This window comes from Chiloscyllium plagiosum, unplaced genomic scaffold (assembly GCF_037043375.1).
Source record: "Chiloscyllium plagiosum isolate Xiang-an unplaced genomic scaffold, Cpla_swu_hap1 HiC_scaffold_18, whole genome shotgun sequence".
Classification (NCBI taxonomy): Eukaryota; Metazoa; Chordata; class Chondrichthyes; order Orectolobiformes; family Hemiscylliidae; genus Chiloscyllium; species Chiloscyllium plagiosum.
This window is the reverse complement of record NW_028270156.1, coordinates 69,406,829-69,415,102: the sequence shown is the minus strand read 5'-3', so window position 1 is coordinate 69,415,102 and position 8,274 is coordinate 69,406,829.

The following is an 8,274-nucleotide window of genomic DNA, read 5'->3' as shown; positions in this document are numbered from 1 at the left end:
GATGTTTTTGACAGAGGGAGTTCAGATCGCGGCATTTCTGAGAAAGTTAGGTGGTCTACAGGCTTAGGAGAAAAAGCTAGATATTTTAATGATGCATTACTGCCATTAGTATGGAGCTGCAACACCACAGCTTCTCCAGGTAAGATTTTCCTTTTGCTTTTCCTATGTAAATTCTAGGTTGCCCCAGCTTTGTGAATATGCCATGATTTTGCGCACATCAGCCACACTGAAACTTCAACTTATAAAGAAATAGCTACTAGTATCTCATGTAAGCTCTTTCCTTCACAGCAATAAAAATGTTTTTTTCAATCCACCCTATGATCATCATCATGGTATATTATCTGAACTCATACTTTCTCTCCCCATGTTATCTTCCATTACATGCACTAGCCTAACCACATTAAGTTAATTATAGCCTCTGTACTGGCTAATTTTAGTGAGCTAGGGGCCTCTCTAGCCCGAGGCACAGACAGACATTTCTGTGGCCAGCAGTGAAAAATCAGAGTGGTGTATTGCTTCCCTGGTGCCAGAACCAAGGATGTCTCGGAGAGGGTGCAGAATATTCTCAAGAGGGAGAGGGGCCCAGCAGGAGGTCATTGTACACATTGAAACCAACGACATAGGAAGGGAAAAGGTTGAGATTCTGAAGGGAGAATATAGGGAGTTAGGCAGGAATTTAAAAAGGAGATCCTCAAGAGTAGTAATATCTGGATTACTCCCAGTGCTACAAGCTAGTGAGGGCAGGAATAGGAGGACAGGGTAGATGAATGCATAGCTGAGGAGCTGGTGTATGGGAGAAGGATTCACATTTTTGAATCTTTGGAATCTCTTCTGGGGTAGAAGTGACCTGTACAAGAAGGACGGATTGCACCTAAATTGGAAGGGGACTAATATACTGACAGGGAGATTTCCCAGAGCAGCTCGGGAGGATTTAAACTAATACGGTCAGGGTGGGGTGGACTCGCAGATAATGAGAAAAGAGATCAATCTGGGACCGGTACAGTTGAGAAAAGAAGCGAGTCAAACAATCAGGACAGGCAGGGACAAAGTAGGACTGATAAATTAAATTGCATTTGTTTCAATGCAAGGGGCCTAACAGGGAAGGCAGATGAACTCAAGGCATGGTGAGGAACATGGGACTGGGATATCATAGCAATTACAGAAACATGGCTCAAGGATGGACAGGACTGGCAGCTTAATGTTCCGGGATACAAATGCCACAGGAAGGACTGAAAGGGAGGCAAGAGAGGAGAGGGAGTGGCGTTTTTCATCAGGGATGTCATTACAGCTGTGCTGAGGGAGGATATTCCCGGGAATACATTCAGGGAAGTTATTTGGGTGGAACTGAGAAATAAGAAAGAGATTATCACCTTTTTGGGATTGTATTATAGACCCCCCAATAGTCAGAGGGAAATTGAGAAACAAACTTGTAAAGAGATCTCCGTTATCTGTAAGAACAATAGGGTGGTTGCGGGAGGAGATTTTAACTTCCCAAACATAGACTGGGACTGCCATAGTATTAAGGGTTTAGATGGAGAGGAATTTGTTAAGCATGTACAAGAAAACTTTCCAATTCAGTATGTGGATGTACCTACTAGAGAAGGTGCAAAACTTGACCAACTCTTGGGAAATAAGGCAGGGCAGGTGACTGAATTGTCAGTGGGAGAGCACTTTGTGGCCAGAGACCATAATTTTATTAGTTTTAAAATAGTGATGGAGAAAGATAAACCAGATCTGAAAGTTGAAGTGCTAAATTGGAGAAAGGCCAATTTTGACGGTATTAGGCAAGAACTTTCAAAAGTTGATTGGGGGTAGATGTTTATTGTACAGATAAAGGGACAGCTGGAAAATAGGAAGCCTTCAGAAATGAGATAATCACAATGCAGAGACCCTGTTAGGGTGAAAGGAAAGGCTGGTAGATGTAGAGAATGCTGGATGACTAAAGAAATTGAAGGTTTGGTTAAGAAAAACAAGGAAGCATATGTCAGGACAGGATAGATCAAGTGAATCCTTAGAAGAGTTTAAAGGCAGTAGGAGTATACTTAAGAGGGAAATCAGGAGGGCAAAAAGGGGACATGAGATAGCTTTGGCAAATAGAATCAAGGAGAATCCAAAGGGTTTTTACAGATACATTAAAGACAAAAGGGTAACTAGGGAGAGAATACAGCCCCTCAAAGATCAGCAAGGTGGCCTTTGCGTGGAACCGCAGGAAATGGGGGAGATACTAAATGAGTATTTTGTAGCAGTTTTTACTGTGGAAAAGGACATGGAAGATATGGAATGGTGACATCTTGAAAAATGTCCATATTATAGAGGAGGAGGTACTAGGTGTCTTGCAACGCATAAACGTGGATAAATCCCCAGGACCTGATCAGGTGTTACGTAGAACTCTGTGGGAAGCTAGGGAAGTGATTCCTGGGGGTCTTGCTGAGATATTTGTATCACTGATAAGTCACAGGTGAGGTGCCGGAAGACCAGAGTTTGGCTAATGTGGTGCCACTATTTAAGAAAGCTGGTAAAGACAAGCCAGGAAATGGAAGACCAGTGAGCTGACATCGGTGGTGGGCAAGCTGTTGGAGGGAACCCTGAGGAACAGGATGTACATGTGTTTGAAAAGACAAGGATTGATTAGAGATGGCTTTGTGCGTGGGAAATCATGTCTCACAAACTTGCTTGAGTTTTTTGAAGTAACAAAGAGGATTGATGAGGGCAGAACAGTAGACGTGATCTATATGGACTTTGTTAAAAATCACACAACACCAGGTTATAGTCCAACAGGTTTAAATGGAAGCACACTAGCTTTCGGAGCAACGCTCCTTCATCAGGTGATTGTCAACATATGGACTTCAGTAAGGTGTTCAACAAGGTTCCCCATGGAAGACTGGTTAGCAAGGTTAGATCTCACGGAATACAAGGAGAACTAGCCATTTGAATACATAATTGGCTCAAAGGTAGAAGACAGAGGGAGTTGTTTTTCAGATTGGAGTCCTGTGACCAGTGAAGTGCCACAAGGTTCAGTGCTTGGTCCACTACTTTTCGTCATTTATATAAATGATTTGGATGTGAGCTTCAGAGGTATAGTTAGTAAGTTTGCAGATGACACCAAAATTGGAGGTATATTGGACAGCAAAGAAGGTTACCTCAGATTACAACGGGATCTCGATCAGATGAGCCAGTGGACTGAGGAGTGGCAGATGGAGTTAAATTTCGATAAATGTGAGGTGCTGCATTTTGGGAAAACAAATCTTAGCAGGACTTATACACTTAATGGTAAGGTCCTCAGGAGTGTTGCTGAACAAAGAGACCTTGGCTTGCAGGTTTGTAGCTCCTTGAAAGTGGAGTTACAGGTAGATAGGACAGTGAAGAAGGCATTTGGTATGCTTTCCTTTATTGGTCAGAGTATTGAGTACAGGAGTTGGGAGGTCATGTTGCAACTGTACAGATCATTGGTTAGGCCACTTTTGGAATATTGTGTGCAATTCTAGTCTCCTTCCTATTGGAAAGATGTTGTGAAACTTGAAAGGGTTCAGAAAAGATTTACAAAGCTCTTGCCCGGGTTGGAGGATTTGAGCTATAGGGAGAGGTTGAACATGCTAGGGCCGTTTTCCCTGGAGCACCGAAGGCTGAGGAGTGACCTTATTGAGGTTTATAAAATGAAGAGGGGCATGGATAGGGTAAATAGACAAGGTCTTTTCCCTGGGGTGGGGGAGTCCAGAACTACAGGGAATAGGTTTAGGGTGAGAGGGGAAAGATATAAAAGAGATTTAAGGGGCAACATTTTCATGCAGAGGGTGGTACGTGTGTGGAATGGGCTGCCATAGGAAGTGGTGGAGGCTGGTACAATGCAACATTTAAAAAGCATCTGGATGGGTATATGAAGAAAAAGGGTTTAGAGGGATATGGGCTGGGTGCTGGCAGGTGGGACTAGATTGGATTGGGATATCTGGTTGGCATGGATGAGTTGGACTGAAGGGTCTGTTTCTATGCTGTACATCTCTCTGACTATGAGTATGAATTCCATTTAACCATCTTACACCAAATCAAAATAAAACAGAAAGCTGTGGCACCACATATGAGTGAACATAGACATTTTCTTGTGAGTAGAAAACAAAATAACAGGGACTAGTATATTCAGCTAGGGGAGGTTAAAGTGAACCAAGTGATTAGTTTATCATAGGTTGTTTTAAAGACATTGCTGCTTTATCTGAGAGTAACTGTTTTGGTGGAATATCTTGATTTGCATTTTTTTATTTTGAACTACAAATAAGATCATTCCTATATTTGTTTCAATGGAATTCTCTATATTTACAAAAAATTTTTCATGGATCAATGGTATTGTTCCACACGAGCATTTTATGATAATATATATGAAGAGCACCTTCAGGTGTAATGTCCTATGCCCATTAAAATTAAGGTATTTTATGTGAAATCGTTTATATTATAATACTCCAAGCTATTATACAAGATCAGTTGAAATGCTCGTGCGGAATAATGCCTTCACTCATTTTTTTATAACTGATGTGTACATTCTTTCTTGTTCCAAGTCCTCAAAAAGAAAGAAAATTAAGAATTTCTTGTTTCACATGAAATTAAACAAGCAAACGTTATTCAACAACACTGACTGGATTTCCAAATTGGTATGCATAGCTGATATATTTGCAACCAAGGTTTCAAAAATAAATTGTTTGTTTGGGAAAAAAACAGAATTGGTGAGGGGTTACGTAACGTTTCACTGATTTGCAGAATTAGCAGTGAACACCATATGTGACATCTGTAATAATCTGTATAAGCTTGAGACCAAATATAATGAATATTTTCCACCTGAAAATGATCCTCAAATTGGATTTTTGTAGGCGATAGATCTAGTCACTCTGACAATGAAATATACAAGATGTCACTTTCAGTGTTAGAGGTGGACAGTCTCAAAAAGATTAGCAAGCGATCTGACAATGAAAGATTTAGTCAAGAATCTACCTTTGGATACTTTCTGGCTTCAAGTGAAGACAGAATATGTATAACTTAGTGAAAAATGATTATAAAATTACTACCTTTTTCTTTGTGAACAAGCATTGTCTGTCATGGCAACTATAAAAGTGAAGCAAATAAGTCATTTTTAACTCAGAGCAGCTCTTTGTGATGTTATTTCAAGTATCACCCCTAGAACTGACATACGTGCTAATGAAATGCAGCCAAATACATTAGCTTCTCACTAATGATTAATGATCTAATTTTGTTTTAAAATTTTGCAATAAGATTTATTCTCAGCAAAATCATTACAAATTTTAATGTACAATTATTATTTTAATGTACTTAAAAATGTCAATAATTGATTGTATAATATTAAAATTCATTTGCAGGTAAAAATGCAATTTTTAGAAAAATGTGGGTGATTGTATTTATCTTGGTGGAACAGGGTTTTTGACAAAATAATGGGGAGCATGCAAATGCAAAAGCCTGAAAACCATTGTAGGTACCTCTTGAAAGGTTAGGTCTTCAGATAAGAGTCCAAGTGTTGGTGATAGTATATTGCAAGGATACAGAACTCACCAATGGGCAGGAAACAGCAAGTGGGGATAAGAGATTCTTTTACAGGTTGGTGACCTCCTCTCCGACCTATCACCTTCTCCCTCACCTTCATCTACCTATTGCATTCCCAGCTCCCTTCCCCCCAGCCCCACCCTCACCCCCCTCCCACTTATCTCTCAGCCCCCTGGCCCACAAGCCTCATTGCTGACGAAGGGCTTTAGTCCAAAACGTCAATTCTCCTGCTCCTCGAAAGCTGCCTGACCTGCTGTGCTTTTCCAGCACCGCACTCTTGACTCAGAATTAAGCAGTGGCAATTTAAGACTGGGATGGGGACGATTTTCATCTCTGAGGGTTGTGTGTCTTTGGAACTCATTGACAAGAGAGCCATGGGGGTAGGGTCCTTGTGTATTCTGAAATAGATAGATTCTTGATTAGACAGGGAATTAAGGGTTATGGGGAAGGGCAGGAAAGTGGACATTAGAAATGTCAGTACAGCCATGACCCTATTGAATGGTAGAGCAGAATCAACAGGCTGAATAGACTACCACTGTTCCTATTTTTATGGTCTTACAGTCTTATGGTTGATGTAGGATAAAGGATATGATTTAATAAAATGAGAGATTTTTGAGTGGAATTAGGAAACAATGTATATAGCCTCTATTCTATGAATTCTACACATGCAGTGAAGTGCAAGTTTGGAACCATCAAATAGCAATTAATGCTGGATCAGTTATTAATTTTAAAACGGAGATTAATATATTCCAGGCATCGTGTGGTGAGGGAGCGGCGGTGGAGGCGGCCCAGGACCTCCATGTCCGCGGCTGAGTGTGAGGGGAGTTGAAATGTTGGGCCACAGGGCGGTGTGGTTGATTGGTGCGGGTGTCCCATGTGTTGAGTGAATCCTGCAATTTTTGTCTGTGCAATTTCCGTACAAGAACAAAATATGCTCAGGAGTATATGCTCTTTTGAAAGAGACTTAGCTGACTGTAAATTATTGGATAATTAGGTTCCAAGAACTGTCTATGTCATCTAGACTGCCACATGAAAAACTAGGGAGCAAAGGGTAAATAGCTCATTTCAGTGAGATTGAATTTCAATTATTTTGTTTGGCAGTTTAGAGTACTGGGAATTCGTGCACAATAAAAGGAATAGACAAGACTCTCTCTGAATGGAACAGTTTTCTATTTGGCAGAATAGAAATTGCTGTTGAATTGCAGAATAGTGTTACCATGTGTTATACAGTTGGAAAGGACAGAATGGTGATGACAAGTATAAACTTGTAAAGTTGTGGATGAGACAACACTGCAAGGACAGATTTTATTTGAAATATAAGCAGGAAAATATAACTTGGATTATTGCTTTTTTTTAAAAATATAACTCAGAAGTGAAACTGGTGTTCATTTGTCGGAACTGTATTTGATACTTCTGAGGTACAACATTATCAGCTGTACTGAAAAAAAAAGGCCCATCATCAGGTTTTGGATCGATTTAAATATGGTTCAACACAGACCTCCAAAAAGCCTATAATCAATCCTTTCTTCTTTGTTGAAAAGTTTTGAGAACTGCAAAAAAAGGGAAGAAAACTTTTAATTCAAGATCTAACACCAACTAACCAGCTATCAAATTGAGGATTACCACAGTCAACACCATGCTATCATCACCAAAAATGAAAAAGAAAACTGAGAGAAATATCATCTCATTCATTCTCTTTGGCTTGGACTTTGATTGACAAATATTGTACCTATAATATTCCTAAAAAAAGCTTTCTGTCTCATTGGTTTGACTGTGTTATGTCTAAATAAATGTGTTCAGATTTAAAAAGGAGGTACACTAAGTTAGGGTAATAGAATCCGTCAGCACAGAGACAGGCCCTTTAGCCAAAACTGGTCCATGCCAACCGAAATGTCCTTCCATGTTAACCTCATTTCCCTGCACTTGGCCCATATCCTTCCAAACCTTTCCTATCCATGTATTTTCCAAATGCCTTTTAAATGTTATTAATGTACCCACCTCAACCACTTCCATTAGCAGCCCATTCCTTAGTTAAGTTACCCATCTGTTAGAGGATAATTTTTAAAAGATTTTGGTTTTCTCATTCATTGATGAAAATCGGTATGAGTTTCTTTCACATGATGGTCACAATCAGGCATTGACCATCTAGAGATTAAACTGGTCATATTTCACATTTGCGTTGACTTCTAGACTCGTGGGGCTTGATTTGCAGTGCACTATTCCCACCACTGTTGTCATGACAAAACTGATCGCAACTGTTTTTTTAAAAATTAATTTGTATATTCAACAGGAGTATGCTGGCTGGGCCGGCATTTATTGCCATTTAGTTGGTCTCAAATAAGGTGGTGGCAAGCTGCTTCTTGAACCATTCCAGACCATTTGCGGTCAGTAGACCCACTCAAGCTCTACACTATCCAACGCAAAGCATCTCACTTGAACAGTACCTCATTCGGTATTCACTCCCTCTGCCACTGGCACATAGTTTGCACCATCTTTAGGATGCAATACAGTTACACCAAGGCTCTTTCAATAGCACCTTCCAAATTTTTACCAGCTTGAAGAATTAGGGCAGCAAACACTAGGAAACATGAGAACCTGCAAGCTTCTCTCCAAGCCACGTGATATACTTCTTTGGAACTATATTGTTATTCTTTCACAAATCACCAGATCAAAATCTTGAAATCTCTCTCTAATAGGACTGTGGGTCAACCTCCACCCCACCCCAAAGGACTACAG